The sequence below is a fragment of the Lygodium microphyllum genome, chromosome 18, assembly GCF_053477565.2.
Source record: "Lygodium microphyllum isolate KBCC chromosome 18, Lygodium_microphyllum_v1.1.10, whole genome shotgun sequence".
Taxonomy (NCBI): domain Eukaryota; kingdom Viridiplantae; phylum Streptophyta; class Polypodiopsida; order Schizaeales; family Lygodiaceae; genus Lygodium; species Lygodium microphyllum.
Genome location: NC_141152.1, coordinates 82,727,293 through 82,750,613, shown reverse-complemented (window position 1 = coordinate 82,750,613; position 23,321 = coordinate 82,727,293). Strand labels below are relative to the sequence as shown.

At 40.9% G+C, this 23,321-nt stretch overlaps 2 pseudogenes; both read left to right on the top strand.

Moving 5' to 3' along the window:
• The first annotated feature begins 589 nt into the window (after positions 1 to 589).
• LOC148021091 (rRNA biogenesis protein RRP5 pseudogene) lies at positions 590 to 1,727 on the top strand (annotated as a pseudogene).
• A 216-nt stretch (positions 1,728 to 1,943) lies between these two features.
• LOC148021090 (rRNA biogenesis protein RRP5 pseudogene) lies at positions 1,944 to 23,099 on the top strand (annotated as a pseudogene).
• The last annotated feature ends 222 nt before the right edge of the window (positions 23,100 to 23,321 follow it).

Here is a 23,321-nt window from a genome sequence, read left to right as displayed (position 1 = left end):
GTACAACCCCTCTTTAAAGCTGACCTCACTCCCCAACACTGAGTTGATGACATTATTGAGATATTGGAAAATGGAATACTTGATAAACCAATAGAAAAGGCTTCACTTCACCAACTCATAGTCAAAACATAACCCTATCAACTAATTTTTGGAGAGTTGTATCAGTTAGGTCAAGATGGCCTCCTGAGGCATTGTGTCTTATGAGCATGAGATGCATGAAGCTTTAGCTAAATCGTATGCACGAATTGCAAGGGGTCACTTTGATGGAGATTCTACAATGCAAAAATCTCACAATCTCATGTATGTGGTAGCCAACTATATTCCACAATGCTGCAAGATTCATCAACCATTGTAATGAATGCTAACACACAAAAGTTCCAGTTATTTAGAAGGAAGAAGATGGAGCTAACACTAATAATTTCATGACAACCATTTGAAAGGTGGGGGAAAGAGGTCGTAAGGCCTATATGTCACACAACTCAATTTTCATAGGCTAGATACACCATCATTGCTCTACTGATTACTTGATCAAGTGGGTTGAGGATAGAACCATGAGAAAAAATGATGCAAGGATGATAGCAAAGTTCTTATGAAAGTAGGTGATTTCACAGTTTGGATACCCCCTTCAGATTGTGAGCAATCAAGGTATGCACTTCATTAATGAATGGATTTCACACTTGGTGTCCACATTCATGATTATGCACCAAAAATCCTCCCCATATTACCCACAAGCAAATGGTCAAGATGAAGCCACAAACAAAATCCTAATAACTATCCGTTGTCGTATTGCTGCGCATCCGAGGTGTGGAATCCACCAAAAAGTTGTGTGAGAGACATTTGTTACTTTGTACATACTTAGTGGTTGTGTTTGCATTTTGTTTTGCATGGGCTGGGGATCAAACCTCACTGTTTAGTAGATGATTTGATGCTCACCCAAAAGCAAACCTACAGACCCAAGGAGGTGGGCAACATAATGATGAACGGGAGACAGCACATCAACATGATTCATTTCAAATGAAAGCCATTGTGACAATAGGGTTTGTAAAAGATGCCAAGGAGCATATGGAAGTCCCACTAAGGAAGCAACATTGCAGGTTTTCCAGAGAGCTTTGCAATACTGTGACCCTAAGAAGCTTTATTTGGCACTTCTGGGAATTTATGAAAGGAGTGAGCAGCATGATTTGGCCGATGAACTTTTGAAGACAATGATTCAGAAATTCAAATCTTTCTCAAAAGTCTGGCTTAGGTGAATAGTCTACTTGGCTGAAGTGGGGAATGTCTGATGCTGCTCACAAAGCATTGGACAGAGCATTGTTGAGTTTACCACGACAAAAACATATCAAGTTCATTTCTCAAGCTGCCATTTCAGAATTCAAAATTGGTTCACTAGAGAGAGCCCGTGGCATGTTTGAGGGGATACTTCAAAATTATCCAAAGAGGACAGATTTGTGGAGTGTTTATCTTGACCAGGAAATGGCGATTGGAGATCCAACTGTAATTCATGCTTTGTTTGAAAGAGCCACATGCTTAGAGCTCCCTCCCAAAAAAAATAAAGTTTTTATTCAAGAAATACCCGGAGTATGAGAAATCTCAAGGGGATGTGCAGAGAATAGAGTATGTCAAAGGGAAAGCAATGGAGTATGTTGAAACAAAGATTGGTTAATGTTGGCCAAAAGATCTGTCTGTAAATTTGCCCTAGATAAATATGAATGTGAATTTGCCAAGTGATCACAACATGCCTATGATGTGCTTTGATTATTATCAATAACTGCTAAGTGATGATGGCATGCCTACTCTATGCTACACCAAGTGTCTGCATGAACAGACACGCAGAGAAAAATGTGCCAATAGTAGCTTTGTGCAAAAATGGGCTTTGTTGTGCAGTAAAGGCTTGTCTACTTTTTGGGAGCCAATGTCCACCCTTAAACCCTTGATCAAGGGATATGACGAACAATGAGGAGGATAACGTGGTTTTCTTAAACAGAGGCTCATCATCACAACTTCCATCTGGCATCAACAGATATGGTGAATTTGTAAAGTATTATCACCAATTCAAATGGATTATTTAGAAGGCTTACGTGAAAGGAAAGACAAAATATTTTGTGTCATTGTTTTTTATGCAAGATCAAAAGAAAAAGTGGCGTGTTGATGCAAAAGAGCCATATTGGGGTGAAGATGTTTTTTTTGGGGGGATCGAATGCTGGGGAAGAAAAGCGCAATGTATCTGACAAAGAGAGCGATCAAGAAGGGACTGATTTTGGACAAGTGACAGTATTACTCTGTTAGAGGATCGAAATTCTCATCCAGGCATCAATCCACATTTAACCAGAGGGTTGTCTTGGTGCACAGATCGGATGCAGATAGCTCACGTGGTGAATCCCGGAAGGTCCCCAAGAACAAAGTACTCTACTTTTTAGCACAAAAACCCATGTAAAAGCAAGCACGACATGAGACAAGAGACAAATTGGGTTCAATCTCCCCCATGCCTTGTGTGAGCGCTTCACAAAGCATGTATTTAATGTATATTTCCAATCTTCATGCTCAATAATAGCCCAATTACAAAAATATGACAAGCTTTTAGCTTTTGAGTTTGCTTTCTACCAAAAATAGGAAAATAAAGCTAATGGACGGTGCCCATAGTGTCTGGCACGCCCAATCTCAATGTCCAAATAGACATAACAAAATATAGGCGTGGCGCCTATCAAAATATAGCCCAAAGGTCGAAAACCCGCTAGACTCCAATGCTTTCCTCCGCCACTGCTGCTATCTCTACACATCAACTGAAGCATTCACAATCGTTAGTAAAATAACACAATTAAACCGACAAAAGTGAATACCTAGCAGTCTTCAGCTACATAAATAAATCAACTGGTTAGAAATAAATCCTAACCTTAATTTATTACGAGTGCGCACTCTAAACTCATAAACGCTTATTAATTTAATATGCATTTTGCGGAATCACCCGCTATGGAATCACCCGTGTACATACTAAATTAATGAAACGCCCGAAAAGGACAGGCGTCCCCATCAACTTCTCGCACAAAGAATCCTCTTTGCGTATGAGCCCCGGTCATCTAAGTTTACGGAATCCACCGTAAAACCTCACAGAATCCACCGTGGAATATGCCTCCTGGCATCATACCCCCGGGGTGGGATAGCAATTGACCTCAATTGCTATTAGCTCAATGTGGAGCTAACAGAGTGGGGAAAGCATTTAAGTCTCTAGCGTGCATCCATTGTGCTTCCTCTACAGGATGGTTCTTAAATTTCACTAGATATCTAGAATACCTTCGGCCAGTTCTAGTGGTCATGTAGTCAGTGTCTATAATGGCTTCTGGTTCAAGTATTTCAGTCTCTTCTTCTAGTAAAGGTGGGTTTTCATAGACAGGGTGGATAGGTAATTGTCCTCGAAATGGTCTCAATAAACTAATATGAAATGTATTATGAATTTTCCAATGAGATGGCAGTTCTAACTTGAAAGCATTGTCATTAATCTTATGAATGATTCTAAATGGTCCGTAGAATCTAGGAGCTAATTTGACAACTGGATGTCTATCTACACTTTGCAGTCTACGCTTTTCTATTCTAAGCCAAACATAATCATCAACTTTGAAATTCATGGCTTGTCTTTTCTTGTTGGCTTGTTTGGTATATGATTGTTGGGCTTTAGCAATCATATCCTTTACCTCATCAAAAATAGTGTTATGCATAACAGCAATATCATCGGCACTTTGTATTCTATTAGACAAAGATGCAACAGGTGTAGATAATCTATATCCATAAATAACTTCAAAAGGTGCTTTCTTTGTAGATGTGTGCGGTGTATTGTTATATGCAAACTGTAATAAATGTAAATGAGTATCCCATGTCTGAGGTTTAGAGATAGTGTATGCACGTAAAAGATCTAGAATAGTGCTATTTGTGGCTTCAGTTTGTCCATTTGTTTCTGGATGAAATGCAGATGAAAAATCAATCTTTGTGCCTAGATTTGCAAACAGTGTAATCCAAAAATTATTACAAAATCTAGAATCTCTATCTGAAATAATCACTTTCGGCAATCCATGGTTAGTAAAAACAGTTTTCAAAAATAACTGTGCTGCTTGTGATGCTGTTAAAGTTTTCTTACATGCAATGAAATATGCTTGCTTACTAAATCTATCTACAATTGTCCAAATCATGTCATGGTTAGATTTAGTATTTGGTAAGCCAGTAATGAAATCCATAGATATATGTTCCCAAGGTTTAGATGGAATAGATAAAGGCATTAATAATCCATACTGTTTACCATGATGTCTCTTTATTCTTTGACAAATCAAACATTCAGAGACAAAATTAGATACATCTGCATCCATATGCAGCCAATAAAAATCTTCAGTTAACATGCGTAATGTAGAAATGATACCTCTATGACCTTGATATGGGGGACAATGAATTTCATTCAAAACAAAAGATCGGAATGGAATAGTAACATACAGTCTCTTTTCAAAGAACATGAATCCATCATTATATGACAATGAATCAACAGGGATGAAATTATTTTGAACTAATTTTTGCCAATCAGAATGAAAAGTAATATCCTGGTGATATGTATCTTTCATAGCAATTAAAGAATCAAAAGATATGATAGAAATATTATGAATTGCAGGTCTTCTACTCAATGCATCAGCAACTACATTTTCTTTTCCAGGTTGGTATTGAATGATAGGATGGAAACTTTGAATGAATGAAGCCCATTTGATATGACGGTCAGAAAATTGGGGTTGGCTAAGTAGATGTCTAATGCTTTGCTGGTCGGTCTTTATCATGAATTCTGAACCCATTAAATAATGCTTCCATTGTTTTAATGCTTGGACAACTGCTAAGAGTTCCTTGTCATAAGTGGAATATTTGAGCTCAGAGGGTTTCAGCTTAGAACTAGAATATGCTATTGGATGGTTGTCTTGCATTAGCACGGCTCCTATTCCTGATCCGCTAGCATCGGTCACAACTAAAAAGAATGGTCTGTTAAAGTCAGGTAATTGTAGGACAGGGGCATTGGTCAATGCACGTTTAAGTAAATCAAAGGATTTCTGCTGGTTTTCAGTCCATTGATAAACAATGCCTTTCTTAAGAAGTTTGGTCAGTGGTAAAGCAAGTAATGAAAAATTACGTACAAACTTCCTATAGAAACTAGCAAGACCAAGGAATGAGCGTAATTCATGTACATTTTTAGGAACAGGCCAATGCAATATTGCATCAATTTTCTTAGGATCAACTTTAATTCCTTCTTTTGATACAATATGACCTAGATATTCTATTTCTGTCTTGAAGAATTCACTCTTGTCAGGATTTGCAAACAATTGATTTTCTTTCAGTAATTGAAAAACTAATGATAAATGCTGATAATACTCTTTTTCACTTTGACTGAACACTAAAATATCATCAAAGAAAACAATCACACAATATTGATATTTTAGAAAAATACGGTTCATCATTCTACTGAAAGTGGCAGGTGCATTAGTTAATCCGAATGGCATGACTAAGAATTCGTAATGGCCAAACTGTGTCCTAAATGCAGTCTTAAATATATCGGATCTATCTAACCTCACCTGATGATATCCAGATTTAAGGTCAATTTTACTAAATATAGAAGATCCTTGCAGTTTGTCCATAAGGTCGTCGACTCTAGGTATAGGATACCTATTCTTTACAGTGATCTTGTTTAATGCTCGGTAGTCAATACACATCCGATAAGTATTATTCTTTTTCTTGACTAAGAGCACAGGTGCACCGAATGGAGAACTGCTAGGTCGAATTAAGCCTCTATTTAGTAATTCTTCAACTTGACTCTGGATTTCTTTTTGCTCTATTTGATTGTGCCTATATGGGGCTTTGCAAGGTGGTTGTGTGCCAAGTATTAGGTCAATCTTATGGTCTTCTGGACGTGATGGAGGTAAACCTGGTGGTAGGTCTTCTGCAAAACAGTCCTTAAAATGTGCAAGAAATTCCTTATGCTGAGGGTGCATATGAGTTTCTTTTGCGTGCAATTCATTCACCCAAATGAGATATGATTTAGTATTCTTGCGTAGTGCACGTTTTGCTTGAGTATGCGAAAGCAGTGGAAACATATGAGATGCATGCATACCAAATAATGTAATAGATTTTCCTTGAAAATTTATATTCATTGTGTGTGTGGAATAATCTATATTGGGATTATGTTGGTGTCTCCATGGCATTCCTAGAATAATGTCGCTAGACTGTAATGGGACAACTAAGAAATTTCTTCTTTCAATATATGGACCAATTTGAATTTCTAAATCTTGAACTTCTTGTGTGCCATTGTACCTAGTGCCTAAAAATGCAGCTTTTATGTGATAGTGCGTAGGTACAGTATGCAGTTTCAATTCCTTTACCAATTTTGCTGAAATAAAGTCATGGGTACTACCGTCATCATGCAATATAATTCTTTCTTTTCCATGTACCATACATTTCATAGTCAACAATGAATGTGAAGTAGGCATACCTGGTAAAGTGTCGGAAGTAGTAGTAGGATCATCTTCTTCTTCAGTGAAATCCGGCATATCCTCATGCTCGTCTTCGTCCATAGCTCCAAGGTAGTTGATATGTGCTGATGGCTTCTTTGAATGACAATTTGCTGCGAGATGCCCTGGCTGGTGACACTTGTAGCATACGATGGGCTTGGCTTTGGTCAAATTATTTGCAATGGCTGGGAGTCTGGGTATATTTGGATTTGCTTGAGGAATAGGCTTAGGATTTGAATTGACAGTGGATGGTAATGCAGGTGGTTTAGGCCAATTCTTGCGGAAAGATGGTGATGAAAAACGACCTGGATTAAACCTTCTGAAATTGGAATTGAATTGTTTAGATCCATAATTACCGTTTGCTTGGAATGGCTGTGGTCGTCGATCTCTTCCGCGTAACTTATCTTCAGTGTCGTGGGCTAAGGAGATGGCGTCTTCAAGGGTAGCAGGCTTGAACATGTTCACTTTAGCGTGGTAATGTCCAAGAAGTCCAGACATGTACTTCCGCTTATGTGTCGTCTCTGGTACGTCTTCAAGCATGCGTAGCTGTAGGAGTGCATTCCAAAAACGCTCTGTATACTGTGGAATAGGCTCACGATTGCGCTGTTGAAGTAAATCCCATTGCTTGATTGCCTTCTCATGAAATTGCGGTGGAAGGAAATTTTGCATGAACTTCTTCTTGAAATCTTCCCATGTAGCAGGACATTCTATACTCTTGCGGACTACAGTCCACCAAAGTGATGCTCTATCTATCAGATGATTAGTAACACACTTGATTTTATCTTTCTCAGGATAAGTTTCCTCATGGAAATAGTCATCAAACTGGCTAATGAATGATAAAACAGTCTTTCCTTCTCTTATGCCATTGAAAGTGCGAAACTTGAAACTTCGTTTACTTATCTTGGATTCCTTGCGAATGGTTTGTGCTTCAAGAGTGGCGTCGATGGTACGGCGAATCAAATCTTCAGCTTGAGGTTCTTCTTTGTCAGTGGACACTCCTTGTAGCTTTGTCAATTGCGCTTGCAAGGCTTGCCTAGCTTTTCGCTCTTCTTCCAATTGCATCATGAAAAGATCCAGCTTTTGTTCCATGGTAGGCTCGGGTAGATCGTCTTCAATCATAGGATCATCCATATGTGGGGTAGTCATCCTGTAAAACTCAACAAACCTTTCTCACTCAAAATCAGTTAGCGGGATGAGCGTAGCTCAAATTTGGGGTTACAAGGCTATGTATTTTTGGGTATTTTCTTCTTCAATTTTCAGAAATTCTGAAATATTTCTGTCTCCGTTTGCTGAAAGTACTTCAACGAACTTGTAGATAGGTAAAACAGCTTGCTGCGAACAACTTTCCAGTTCAGAGTTTTTGCATACGAATAAGTCTTCTATGAGTTTTAAGCACTAGTCAGTTCTGATTTAGTCTGACTTGCAGAGTTGCAGACTTAGCAGACTTGCAGAGTTGTTGACTTGCTGGACTTAGGCCGACTTGCAGAACTTGCAGTACTTGATTCCAAGTGACTTACTGAACTTGACTTCTGGAGTGCGAGACCCGGAGTTTATCGACTTGTCAGATCTGTGTGACTTGCAGAGAAAGCTTAATGATTTAAGCTTTGTATTAAGGATTAAGCTTAGAGAGCTTAATGATGGAGTACAGAGGCCGCCGTTTTTGATCGTGAGGGGGGGGGGCCGTTTTTTTCTCCACGCGTGATTCTCGGGACGTCCTCTTGCAGGTCGATTTGAATTTTGGAAGCTTAATAAGCTTCTTAAGCTTTGTCTTAAGCTTTTTTTTTAAATGAAATAATGAGAAAATTAGTCAAGCTTATCTGTAACTCCACGACTTCATGAAGGAGGTGTTTGAGTGGTCCTCCGCCTGCAGAGATTGGTCCTTCGCGATCTGACAGTAGAAACAGGGGTTCTTGATTGCCAGAAGTCTGCCGGTATCGACGGTTCGCGACGAGATTGACTGTAGAGGCCGTTTGTTCCTGGAGCTCCGCCTTCGCCCGAGATTGGTAGCAATTGGAAGCCCTTGATCTCTGCTCCGCTCTGATACCACTGGTGCGCAGATCGGACGCAGATAGCTCACGTGGTGAATCCCGGAAGGTCCCCAAGAACAAAGTACTCTACTTTTTAGCACAAAAACCCATGTAAAAGCAAGCACGACATGAGACAAGAGACAAATTGGGTTCAATCTCCCCCATGCCTTGTGTGAGCGCTTCACAAAGCATGTATTTAATGTATATTTCCAATCTTCATGCTCAATAATAGCCCAATTACAAAAATATGACAAGCTTTTAGCTTTTGAGTTTGCTTTCTACCAAAAATAGGAAAATAAAGCTAATGGACGGTGCCCATAGTGTCTGGCACGCCCAATCTCAATGTCCAAATAGACATAACAAAATATAGGCGTGGCGCCTATCAAAATATAGTCCAAAGGTCGAAAACCCGCTAGACTCCAATGCTTTCCTCCGCCACTGCTGCTATCTCTACACATCAACCGAAGCATTCACAATCGTTAGTAAAATAACACAATTAAACCGACAAAAGTGAATACCTAGCAGTCTTCAGCTACATAAATAAATCAACTGGTTAGAAATAAATCCTAACCTTAATTTATTACGAGTGCGCACTCTAAACTCATAAACGCTTATTAATTTAATATGCATTTTGCGGAATCACCCGCTATGGAATCACCCGTGTACACACTAAATTAATGAAACGCCCGAAAAGGACAGGCGTCCCCATCAACTTCTCGCACAAAGAATCCTCTTTGCGTATGAGCCCCGGTCATCTAAGTTTACGGAATCCACCGTAAAACCTCACGGAATCCACCGTGGAATATGCCTCCTGGCATCATGTCTGCTCATTGTAGTCAATCTAGAGCAGATAAGATGTATTATCACTGCCGATTAAGTTCTACTACTCAATTCACTTGACAGCTATGTCCAGTATATTGCAAAATTGTAGAGAAGGTTGGCTGTTAAAAGTGACTCTAGGGCACAAAAGGGTAAATTGTTTGGGAAAGCAACGAACAGAAGAGGACTGCATTCTATCTACCATTGTATCTTCCTCCTCACTTCTTTTATCGAGAGGATTCTCGAAACGGGGAAAACCAGTGATGAGGATTGGTCTCTGTTGATTGCGATCTAACGTGTAAGAAGATGCACTGTTTGAACCAAAACAGGTACTACTCGAGAAGCATTGCAATGTCTTCTCCACCCTGCAGCAGCCAGTATTCTAGAAAATGAGCAACACAAGGAGGGAAGGGGAAGATCGAAAAGAAAAGGAGATCTCAAAATGAAAGGAGGGGAAGATTGAGGAGACAACGAGGGGAACAATGTAGTACTAACACATCCAAGTGGAGGTGTTCTCTGGCCTGAGACATCTCCAGATTATATCAACCATGGAGTGAAGGTAGTCCTGTCAGTTGATGGTTGTTTGAGTTCTCCGTGTGCACCACCCGAGCTGGCCAACGTTAGAGGTGCTTGTCTTGCAGTATCTGTGAGATTGCAAGAATCTGGTTCGAGACGCCTATGCATCTCTGGAAATGTTATCAGGAAACTCTGCTAAGAAGGACAACTCTCTTATGCATTGCAATCTGTGGACTGCATGGTCCAACAAGGGCATATTGTCTCTTCTAGCATTGCATTTTGCCTTATACAAGGTTGTATAGAAAAGAAAGACCTGCTTATAGTTTGCTGGAAGCACTTTATGTATTTTGGCATATTCAACACCAAAATGTCTTCACATGGACTGCAATTATTTCAGCTCATGTGCAGCTTGGACGAGAGGAGCAAGCTGTGTGATTGTATTGGCAGATGTATGAGTCTTGTGTGAAAGCAGACAAATATCTGTTTGTGACTGTCCTTAAAGCATGCTCCAGCATAGTAGCCTTATCCCATGGGATGTTTATTCATAATCATATTCTTGAAAGTAGCTTGGAGTTGGATCTTTTCGTTGGAGGTGCTCTTGTTGACATGTATGCTAGATGTGGGAGCCTAGAGAACGGACAGGTTGTCCTGCATAGCCTGATCTCACTTGATTGATCTTCTATCTTGGAATTTCTCAAGAACCTCTGTGGTCACCACTTTGCTTTTGAAAACCCTTCGACATCTTTGGTGAACCCGACGTGAAAGCGTCGCATTAAAAAAATTTCAGGATGGTAGATACTTCAGCATCAATTTCAGCCTCTTCTACGATTCCTGCTTTGTCCTCTACTTCAGCTTCATCATCGACTTCTGCTTCAAGTACTTCTACGGATGATTTAAAGCAGATTTTGCAGAATATGTCTATGTATATGCAGCTTCAAAATCAACAAACACAATTGTATATGCAGCAACAGCAGCAATTACATCAACAACAGTTGTCTCAGCAAAGGTAACTATATTCGGAGCAGGAGAATGCAATCAGCGCGACTAAGGAGATTGAAGCAATTGAGAATGAAAAGAAGCTATTTGATGGTCGTAATGTATCGACTTATTTGAAGATGTATGAGATTAAGATGGGATTTTTTTGAGTACCAATAGGAGTTATGAGCAAATATTTTCTTCGCCTTGTCACACGCGCCTTGAGGGTAAAAGTGACTGATCTTTTCCTTCAAAATTTGCATTGGCAAGATTTTAAGAAGGCCTTGAAAGAGGAGTATTTTCTTGAGGACTTTGGGATGGCTACATGACGGTCATTCCAAGAGTGGGTCTACATGCCAAACAAAGGTCTAGCTGCTTCAGAATTGATACGAGAATTTGAAGAGAGGTATAGTCAGCTTGATGCTATTGAACAAAGAGCATTGGATGTTGAGAAAGTTGAGCTTTTCTTGCAAGCTACAGATCCTGCTCTTCAAGAAGAATTAGGAGAGCTTCTTGAGGATTGCACGAAGCCTATGGGTCTTAAAATAGATTGGCAAGATGCCCAGGATGCAGTCTCGACTTTGACCAAGAGGCGGATATGGAAGACCCGCTTACAGAATGGATCTATGACGCCGACACCATCTTCTGCTCCTATGTCTGCTTCTACCCCTGTCATTTCTTCTCTTCCTCAGCCAGTTACTTGGCCTATACCAGTACCTACTGTTTCTAATCCTCCTGTTCCTCCTGTTCCAAGACCGATGCCGGCTCCTTCTGCTCCAAAATCATCCGCTCCGTTGATTCCTTCCTCTCTTGATGACATAATCAAAGGCATAACGGATTTGACACTGGAGTCAGTTAAAGCAAAATTGGTGGGAAAACTGAAAGAGCAGTTTGCTTCGACTACGCCTACTATTTCTTCTAGTGCTCCTAGTGCACCTAGGAGAGATCGAACATGTATTTGATGTGATACTACGGATCATCAGCATTGTAGGGATTGTGAATCTTTTCAAGATTCAATGAGGAAGAATTTGGTATTTTGGGGACAAGATGGCAAGATCTGGTTGACTGAAACAAGAGCTCCGCTTGCTATCAATTTTGGGAAAGGCGGAATGAAGAAATTAATAGATGATATGGCTAAGCGTACTTCTTATGTGGTAGCTAGAGGAGATGCTTCTGCATATGGAGTCCAGATTGAGAAAGGTTTAGAGAGTCAGTCAGCATTATTGACCTATGCTATGGAGACGGCAAACAACGGGAAAATTCAGCAGACTGTTTTGACTAGTGCAGGTTCTAGCATGAGATCTGAGATAGGTTGGGATTTGCCTGTTCTTGTTGAGAAGAACCGTAAGAGAGATTAAGAGAATCCAAATGCAGCAAAAAAGACTAGAGGGGGTGAGTTTGTTACTCCACCTACTGCAGGGCTGTCTTTGAGACCAGGGCTAGAACGACAAATGGAAGATGCTCAAAAGAAAGAAAAGAGGCAGGAGCCTAGACAAAGAAAGCATCCAGGATTTAGATTGATGTCCGATATTGAGGCATCTATAGACATGAAGAAAATCTTTAATGACAAGATACTTGGCAGTGAGGTGACTTTTACTATTTTTGAGGTTTTGGGCATCTTGAAAAGAGAGTTTCAATATCAGTTCCAAGAAGTCCTGAAGAGAAAAAGACATATATTGCCTACTACTGATACACAGGGAGTTTTGATTGGGGAGTTGGATGAGGATGAGGATGAGGTTATGATTGAGAATGCTTCTATTTTTCCGCAGATAGAAAAGAGAGTTCAGCCTATGCATTATGCTGAAACTGATGAGCCTATCTTGGTACCGCACAGTTACTTTTCGCGGAGTCATTGGGCTAGGGCAACTACAGAAACGATGGTAAAAATTGGAGAGAAACAGGTGCCTTATGTTGCTTTGGTGGATCATGGTTTAGAGATTAATCTCATAGTTCGTGGAGTTTATGAAAGTAATAGATGGCCTATGGATGCAGAGCATGGGTGGCGTATGAGAGCCGCCAACAATACTGCAGGTGATTTGTATGCTATGTGTCCCAGTGTCAGGATTTCTATTGGAGATGTAGAGGAGGATTTCCATTTCTTTGTGCACGATTCATGCTCTTACCCCATAATCCTAGGATAGCCATTCATTACAGAGATGCACATGGAGACGAAAGCAATGGATGATAGATCTTCTTATGCACCGATTCGCAGTAAAGATGGTATGAGAGGAGTCCAATTTATGACTGTGTGTGTAAATCATGCAAGAAATAGGGATACTCTTCGAGATGCACCTTTGCCCATTGTGAGGGATTCAGGTTTTCATTAGGTACCACTGTTCCACGCGAGATGACGGTGGTACAGAGTAGAGGAGATTCGAGTTCTCGCCTCCTGGCACAGCAGTGTCTTCTCCTCCAATTTTGTTGGAATTTTAGCAAACAGTTCGATGAGTTATCAGAAGACTTCTAAGTTGCCTAGAGCTGCCAGGCAGTACATATGCAGGAAGGAGAAAGATTTGAAAAATGCAGGTATTTTAGAGGATGATGAGCATATAGATGGGATGTATGATAGTATGGTTTGTGCAGATACGATGACAGAGATGGAAAATATGCTGAAAACTGATATGCAGAGTTGTCACAGTAATGTATCAGTGCAGTCCCTAGACATGTTTCATGAAATTTCAGATTTTGTGTCACAGATAGAGTCAGAGGCTAAGGTGACTCATCAAAAAGTGTTGAGTGCTGAAGAAATTCAGCAAACAGAGTTTCTGGATGATTATGATCAGCCTATAGAGACACAAAGGACTAAAAACTTTTAGCCAATAGAGTTTACTGCTAAAATATTTTAGCATCCAGAGTTTAGGGCTGTTCTTATGCAGTCCATAGAGCAAAGGGCTGAGGATATTCAGCCACCAGAGGGCAGAATTACTGATTTACAGCATGATTTAAGTAGTGCAAGGGATCATAATGAAGCCAGGGTTGACACGAAATACAAGACTGCGGATAAGAAGGTGAAGCCGGTAGCTGGACCACTTCCACCTGACAGTGATCAGCAAATAGAGAGGGCTGCCAAGCAGCCAATTTTGAGGAATCCAGAGCATATAGGCCATAAATTTTCAGCAGAGACTCTTGCTGAATTAAAAATTGGAAATGGTGATTTCTTGCTAACTTCAGAGAAGCAATGTTTTCAGGATATGCTTGAGTGACATGGAAGGGGGTTTTCTTTCCTCTCGCATGAGATTGGATGTGTGAATCCGAATATTGTTGCCTCTATGGTGATCTTTACTATTCCTCATATTCCATGGAATCTCTGACCTATTCCAGAGCCTAGGGCACACCTGCCAAAGCTAGTTGACTTGTTGAATGAGAAAATCAGGATGGGAATCCTAGATCCATCATCTACGCCATACTCAAATAGGTGGTTTACAGTTCCAAAGAAGAATGGTACTCTCCGATTTATACAGGACATGCACCCAGTAAACAGAGTTACTATCAAGAATGTTGGTATAGGTCCAGTTGTGCATGAGTTTGCAGAAGCATTTGCTGGACGTGCCATCTATTCTTTAGGTGACTTGTATTCAGGATATGATCAATTTCAGCTGGCCTTGGAAAGCAGGGACATAACCACTATGAGAACTCCTATTGGGCTTGTCAGAATGTGTACCTTGCCTCAAGGTACCACTAACTCTGTTGCGCATATGATGAATGCCATGCATAAGGTCCTTCATGAGTGCATAACTCAGCTTACCATGCCTTTCTTGGATGATGTGCCCATTAAGGCGTGTGTAGAAGAAGAGAAGAATGAGAATTTGAATGAGCAAGGATGCAGATACTTTGTGGCTGATCATATTGCAGCTTGTGAAAAGATTTTGACCACGTTAGAAGAAGTGAATTTGACACTATCAGGGCAAAAATCTGTTTTTGGAGTAAATGAGGTTGTCATTGTTGGACATATGTGTGGGTATTATGGCAGGAAAACTTCACTTGAGAAGGTGGACGCTATAGGCAAGATTACGGAGTATTGTTCTACCACTTCAGAGGTACGGAGATTCATTGAAGCCTGTGTGTTTTATATGATTTGGATACCCCATTTTGCACACATAGCAGATTGTTTATATCAGCTGCTTCGAAAGGGGAAAATTTTTTATTGGGATGAGAGCCACACTAGAGCCATGCGAAAATTGAAGAAGTTATTGTAGATTTCTCCTACTCTCAAGAAAGCGGATTATAATTGCGAAAGGCCTATTGTATTGACAGTTGACAGTAGTCCAATTGGCAAAAGTTGGGCTGTGGATCAAGATGATGCAGATGGAAATAGGTACGCTATTCAGTTTGGGGCAAAAGTCCTAAATAAGAGACAGAGGAGGTATCTGAAAATCAAGAGGGAATTACTGGGAATTGTTACGGCTCTCAAATGTGACAAGGAGTACTTTATTAGAGCTCCAGTTGTGGTAGAAACAGATTGCTTGCCACGAGTTGCTCTACTCCGGATATAGCTATTCTGAGATGGATCGCATACATCAAGTCATTAAATCCAGAATTTAAACACATAGCAAGGAAGGACAATCCAGAGGCAGATATGCTGTCTAGAGCGAGATATGATGATGAGGAGATACTACTTGCAGAAGAGGATGATGCAGAAATTTCAGCCTCTATGGTTGATCATGTTTGCCATGTCTATGATATTGTGGCTTTCATAGAAGAACTCTATGTTGGAGATTGGTTGCAGATTGGCAAGTACCTTAGTACATTAAGCAAAAGAGACGAATGGAGTGATGAAGAGTTCAAGAAGATCATAAGAAAAGCCTATGGTTATTTTCTCAAGGACGGATTTCTTTGGAAGCACCCAAAGAAAAGAGGTGGATTACCCTTGCGGGTTGTCTGCAATAAAGAGACCCAGTTACAGGTGATGAGAGAGTTTCATGAGAGTCCTTGGGCTAATCATAGAGGAGTGTGGGCTACTTATGAGAAAATCAAGGAAAAATATTGGTGGAAAGGCATGTACAGATATGTTTCTCGCTTTGTAGAGACTGTCAGATGTATTCCGTAGTGCGTCATCGAGATGAGCTTCATCCGACCTATCCGCTATGCATTAATTATAAGTGGGTAGTTAACTTGGTTACTATGTCGATGGGTCTATGGTAGATGAGATATATTGTTTTGGCTAGAGAGGATCTTACCAATCATGTTGAGGGCAAACCTTTGAGAACGAAGACCACTAGTGTAGTGTGTAAGTTCTTATTGGAAGAAATTTTCTGCAGGTATGGCTGTGCGGGTAAGATCACTGCAGATCACGGTGAATTAGATGCAGATGAAGCTAGGGAGTTTTTCTCTCAACTAGGAATCAAGTTGGCTCTAACCACAGCATACAATCTAGAGGGAAATGGAAAGAGTGAAAAAGGGCATCCGCCGATAGTGAAAGCATTAGCCAAAGCATGCAGAGGACGGATTGGAGAATGGCCGTGACTTCTACCATTTTCTTTGTGGGCTGATCGTACGAGTCATAGTGTTACCACAGGATATATGCCCGCAGAGTTGATGTATGGTCAGAAACCGGTTATGCCGACTGAGACTTGTGCTTTGACTTGGTCAGTTTTACCTTGGCAGGAGGATTTGACGAGAGAGGAGCTCTTAGCTCTTTGGATCCGGCAGTTGGAGAGAGGACCAGAGGATATTTAGCTAGCTATTGACAGGTTGAAGGTTGCTAGACTAAGAAATAAGGATAGGTATGATAGTAGGCATCGCTTGCGGCCTTGATGGCCGTAATGTATCGGCTTATTTAAAGAAGTATGAGATTAAGATGGGATTTTTTTGAGTACCAAGAGGAGTTATGAGTAAATATTTTCTTTGCCTTGTCACACCCGCCTTGAGGGTAAAAGTGACTGATCTTTTCCTTCAAAATTCGCATTGGCAAGATTTTAAGAAGGCCCTGAAAGAGGAGTATTTTCTTGAGGACTTTGGGATGGCTACATGGCGGTCATTCCGAGAGTGGGTCTACATGCCAAACAAAGGTCTAGCTGCTTCAGAATTGATACGAGAATTTGAAGAGAGGTATAGTCAGCTTGATGCTATTGAACAAAGAGCATTGGATGTTGAGAAATTTGAGCTTTTCTTGCAAGCTACAGCTCCTGCTCTTCAAGAAGAATTAGGAGAGCTTCTTGAGGATCACACGAAGCCTATGGGTCTTAAAACAGATTGGCAAGATGCCCAGGATGCGGTCTCGACTTTGACCAAGAGGCGGATATGGAAGACCCACTTACAGAATGGATCTATGACACCGACGTCGTCTTCTGCTCCTATGTCGGCTTCTACCCCTGTCATTTCTTCTCTTCCTCAGCCAATTACTTGGCCTATGCCAGTGCCTACAGTTTCTAATCCTCCTGTTCCAAGACTGATCCCGGCTCCTTCTGCTCCAAAATCATCCGCTCCGTCGGTTCCTTCCTCTCTTGATGACATAATCAAAGGCATAACGGATTTGATACTAGAATCAGTTAAAGCAGAATTGGTGGGAAAATTGAAAGAGCAGTTTGCTTTGACTGTGCCTACTATTTCTTCTAGTGCTCCTAGTGCACCTACGAGTGCTCCTAGGGCACTTAGGAGTGCTCCTAGTGCACCTAGGAGAGATCGAAGATGTATTTGGTGTGATAGTACGGATCATCAGCATTGCAAGGATTGTGAATCTATTCAAGATGCAAGGAGGAATAATTTGGTATTTTGGGGAAAAGATGGCAAGATATGGTTGACTGAAACAGGAGCTTTGCTTACTATCAATTTTGGGAAAGGCGGAATGAAGAAATTAGTAGATGATATGGCTGCGTGTACTTCTTATGTGGCAGCTAGAGGAGATGCTTCTGCATATGGAGTCCAGATTGAGAAAGGTTCAGAGAGTCAGTCAGCATTATGGACCTATGCTATGGAGACAGCAAACAAAGGGAAAATTCAGCAGACTGTTTTGACTAGTGCAGGTTCTAGCATCAGATCTGAGACAGGTTGGGATTCGCCTGTTGACAGGTACACTATTTATGCCTACTTGGCTAAGTCTAAGGGAGCAGATCTACTTGTTGAGGAGAACCGTAAGAGAGATGAAGAGAATCCAAATGCGGCTAAAAATACTAGAGCTTTGGTGGATCATGGTTAAGAGATTAATCTCATTGTTCGTGGAGTTTATGAAAGTAATAGATGGCCTATGGATGCAGAGCATGGGTGGCCTATGAGAGCCACCAACAATAGTGGAGGTGATTTGTATGCTGCATGTCCCAGTGTCAGGATTTCTATTGGAGATGTAGAGGAGGATTTCCATTTCTTTGTGCACAATTCATGCTCTTACCCCATAATCCTAGGACAGCCATTCATTATAGAGATGCGAATGGAGACGAAAGTAATGGATGATGGATCTTCTTATGCACCGATTCGCAGTAAAGATGGTATGAGAGCACTCCAGTTTATGACTGTGTGTGTAAATCATGCAAGAAACAGGGATACTCTTTGAGATGCACCTTTGCCCACTGTGAGGGATTTGGGTTTTCATTAGGTACCGCTGTTCCGCGAGACGACGGTGGTACAGAGTAGAGGAGATTAGAGTTCTTGCCTCCTGGCAGAGCAGTGTTTTCTCCTCCAATTTTGTTGGAATTTCAGCAAATCGTTCGATGAGTTATCAGAAGATTTCTAAGTTGCCTAGAGCTGCCAGGCAGTATATATGCAGAAAGGAGAAAGAATTGAAAAATGCAGGTATTTTAGAGGATGATGAGCATATAGATGGGATGTATGATAGTATGGTTTGTGCAGATATGGTGACAGAGATGGAAAATATGCTGAAAATTGATATGCAGAGTTGTCACAGTAATGTATCAGTGCAGTCCCTAGACATGTTTCATGAAATTTTAGATTTTGTGTCAGAGGCTGAGGTGACTCGGCAAAAAGTGTTGAGTGCTGAAGAAATTCAGCAAATAGAGTTTCTGGCTGATTATGATCAGCCTACAGAGACACAGAGGGCTGAAAACTTTCAGCTAACAGAGTTTACTGCTGAAATATTTTAGCATTCAGAGTTTAGGGCTGTTCCTATGCAGTCCATAGAGTAGAGGGCTGAGGATATTCAACCACCACCAGAGGGCAGAATTGCTGATTACAGCATGATTTGAGTAGTGTAGAGGATCATAATGAAGCCAGGGTTAACACAAAATACAAGACTGTGGATAAGAAGGTGAAGCCGGTAGCTGGACGGCTTCCACCTGACAGTGATCAGCAAATAAAGAGGGCTGCCAAGCAGCCAATTTTGAGAAATCCAAAGCATATATACCATAAATTTTCATCAGAGACTCTTGCTGAATTAAAAATTGGAAATGGTGATTTCTTGCTAACTTCAGAGAAGCAGTGTTTTCAGGATATGCTTGAGCGACATGGAAGGGGGTTTTCTTTCTTCTTGCATGAGATTGGATGTGTGAATCTGGATATTGTTGCCCCTATGGTGATCTTTACTATTCCTCATATTCCATGGAATCTCCGACCTATTCTAGAGCCTAGGGCACACCTGCCAAAGCTAGTTGACTTGTTGAATGAGAAAATCAGGATGGGAATCCTAGAGCCATCATCTACGCCATACTCAAATAGGTGGTTTACGGTTCCAAAGAAGAATGGTACTCTCCGATTTATACAGGACATGCAGCCATTAAACAAAGTTACTATCAAGAATGTTGGTATAGGTCCAGTTGTGGATGAGTTTGCAGAAGCATTTGCTGGACGTGCCATCTATTCTTTAGGTGACTTGTATTCAGGATATGATCAATTTCAGCTGGCCTTGGAAAGCAGGGACATAACCACTATGAGAACTCCTATTGGGCTTGTCAGGATGTGTACCTTGCCTCAAGGTGCTACTAACTCTATTGCACATATGATGAGTTCCATGCATAAGGTCCTTCGTGCGTACATACCTCAACTTACCATGCCTTTCTTGGATGATATGCCCATTAAGGGGTGTGTAGAAGAAGAGAAGAATGAGAGTCTAAATGAGCAGGGATGCAGATACTTTGTGGCTGATCATATTGTAGCTTGTGAAAATATTTTGGCCAGGTTAGAAGAAGTGAATTTGACACTATCAGGGCAAAAATCTGTTTTTGGAGTAAATGAGGTTGTCATTGTTGGACATATGTGTAGGTATTATGGCAGGAAACCTTCAGCTGAGAAGGTGGATGCTATAGGCAAGATTACAAAGTATTGTTCTACCACTTTAGAGGTATGCAGATTCATTGGAGCCTGTGTGTTCTATATGATTTAGATACCCCATTTTGCACACATAGCGGATTGTTTATATCAGCTGCTTTGAAAGGGGCAAAAATTTTATTGGGATGAGAGCGACACTAGAGCCATGCGGAAATTGAACAAGTTATTACAGATTGCTCCTACTCTCAGGAAAGCAGATTATAATTGCGGAAGGCCTATTGTATTGACAGTTGACACTAGTCCAATTGGCATAGGTTGGGCTGTGGGTCAAGATGATGCAGATGGAAACAAGTACGCTATTCCGTTTGGGGCAAAATTCCTAAATGAGAGACAAAGGAGGTATCCACAAATCAAGAGGGAATTACTAGGAATTTTTACGGCTCTCAAATGTAACAATGAGTACTTTATTGGAGCTCCAGTTGTGGTAGAGACAGATTGCTTGCCATTGATAGGTATGATTACGAGTTGCTCTACTCTGGATATATCAAGTCATTAAATCCAGAATTTAAACACATAGCAGGGAAGGACAATCCAGTGGCGGATATGCTATCTAGAGCTAGAAATGATGATGAGGAGACACTACTTGCAGAAGAGGATGATGCAGAAATTTCAGCCGCTATGGTTGATCATGTTTGCCATGTCTATGATATTGTGGCTTTCATAGAAGAACTCTATGTTGGAGATTGGTTGCAGATTGGCAAGTATCTTAGTACATTAAGCAAAAGAGATGAATGGACAGATGAAGAGTTCAAGAAGATCAAAAGAAAAGCCTATGGTTATTTTCTCAAGGACGGATCTCTTTGGAAGCACCCGAAGAAAAGAGGTGGATTACCCTTGCGGGTTGTCTGCAATAAAGAGACCCAGTTTTACAGGTGATGAGAGAGTTTCAGGAGAGTCCTTGGGCTGGTCATAGAGGAGTGTGGGCTACTTATGAGAAAATCAAGGAAAAATATTGGTGGAAAGGTGTGCACAGAGATGTTTCTCGCTTTGTAGAGACTTGTAGAGACTGTCAGATGTATTCCATAGTGCGTCATTGAGATGAGCTTCATTCGACCTATCCGCTATGCATTCATTCTAAGTGGGTAGTTGACTTGGTTACTATGCTGATGGGTCTATGGAAAATGAGATATATTGTTTTGGCTAGAGAGGATCTTACAAATCATGTTGAGGGCAGACCTTTGAGAACGAAGACCACTAGTGCAATGTGTAAGTTCTTATTGGAAGAAATTTTCTGCAGGTATGGCTATGTGGGTAAGTTCACTACAGATCGCAATGAATTAGATGTAGATGAAGCTAGGGAGTTTTTCTCTCAACTAGGAATCAAGTTGGCTCTAACCACAGCATATAATCTAGAGGGAAATGGAAAGAGTGAAAGAGGGCATCTGCCGATAGTGAAAGCATTAGCCAAAGCATGCAGAGGACGGATTGGAGAATGGCCGTGACTTCTACCATTTTCTTTGTGGGCTAATCATACAAGTCACAGTGTTACCACAAGATATATGCCCCCAGAGTTGATGTATGGTCAGAAACCGGTTATGCCGACTGAGACTTGTGCTTGACTTGGTCAGTTTTACCTTGGCAGGAGGATTTGACGAGAGAGGAGCTCTTAGCTTTTCGGATCCGGCAGTTGGAGAGAAGACCAGAGGATATTCAGCTAGCTATTGACAGGTTGAAGATTGCTAGACTAAGAAATAAGGATAGGTATGACAGTAGGCATCGCTTGCGGCCTAGAGCAATAGAAGAGGGAGATTGGGTATTAGTCTTTGATAGCAACCTTGAAAATCAGCATACTGCACTTCAAAAGATGGTGAAAAGATGGTTTGGGATGTACATAGTCAGACATGTCTTTGACAATGCAACATATGAACTGTCAGAATTGGATGGGACAGTGCTTAGAGTGCTATTGGAGGAAAAAGAATCAAGATTTTCAAGAAAAGAGATTATGAGGATTATGCATTGGAAGAATTTGCAATAGAAGGGCAACGAGAAGAAACTCCAGTAGAAGAGACAGATGATATGACAGATAACCTTGCTGATATACCAAAAATACACAATGAAGAGATTGATCTATACCTGGATCTTGACGACAATGATCATGGGTAGTTGGCCCATCCGGAGGATGCGTAGGATATGAGGGGGTGGATGTCGTACTGCTGCCCATCCAAGGTGTGAAACCCACCAAAAAGTTGTGTGTGTGACATTTGTTACTTTGTACATACTTAGTGGTTGTGTTTGCATTTTGTTTTGCGTGGGCTGGAGATTAAACCTCACTGTTTAGTAGATGATTTGATGTTCACCCAAAAGCACACCTATAGACCCATGGAGGTGGGCAGTATAATGATGAACAGGAGACAACACATCAACATGATTCATTTCAAATGAAAGCCATTGTGACAATAGGGTTTGTAAAAGATGCCAAGGAGCATATGGAAGTCCCAGTAAGGACGCAACATTGCAGGTTTTCCAGAGAGATTTGCAATAATGTGACTCTAAGAAGCTTTATTTGGCACTTCTGGGAATTTATGAAAAGAGTGAGCAGCATGATTTGGCCGATGAACTTTTGAAGACAATTATTCAGAAATTCAAATCTTTCTCAAAAGTCTAGCTTAGGTGGATAGTCTACTTGCTGAAGCGGGGAATGCCTGATGCTGCTCACAAAGCATTGGACAAAGCATTGTTGAGTTTACCACGGCACAAACATATCAAGTTCATTTCTCAAGCTGCCATTTCAGAATTCGAAATTGGTTCACCAGAGAGAGCACGTGGCATGTTTGAGGGGATACTTCGAAATTATCCAAAGAGGACAGATTTGTGGAGTGTTTACCTTGACTGGGAAATGGTGATTCGAGATCCAACTGTAATTCGTGCCTTGTTTGAAAGAGCCACATGCTTAGAGCTCCCTCCCAAAAAAAAGAAGAAGTTTTTATTCAAGAAATACCTAGAGCATGAGAAATCTCAAGGGGATGTGCAGAGAATAGAGTATGTCAAAGGGAAAGCAATGCAGTATGTTGAAACAAAGATTGGTTAATGTTGGCCAAAAGATCTGTCTATAAATTTGCCCAAGATAAATATGAATGTGCATTTGCCAAGTGATCACAGCATGCCTATGATGTGCTTTGATTATTATCAGTAACTCCTAAGTGATGATGGCATACCTACTCTATGCTACACCAAGTGTTCGCATGAACAGACAGGCAGAGCAAAATGTGCCAATAGTAGCTCTGTGCAAAAATGGGCTCTGTTGTGCAGT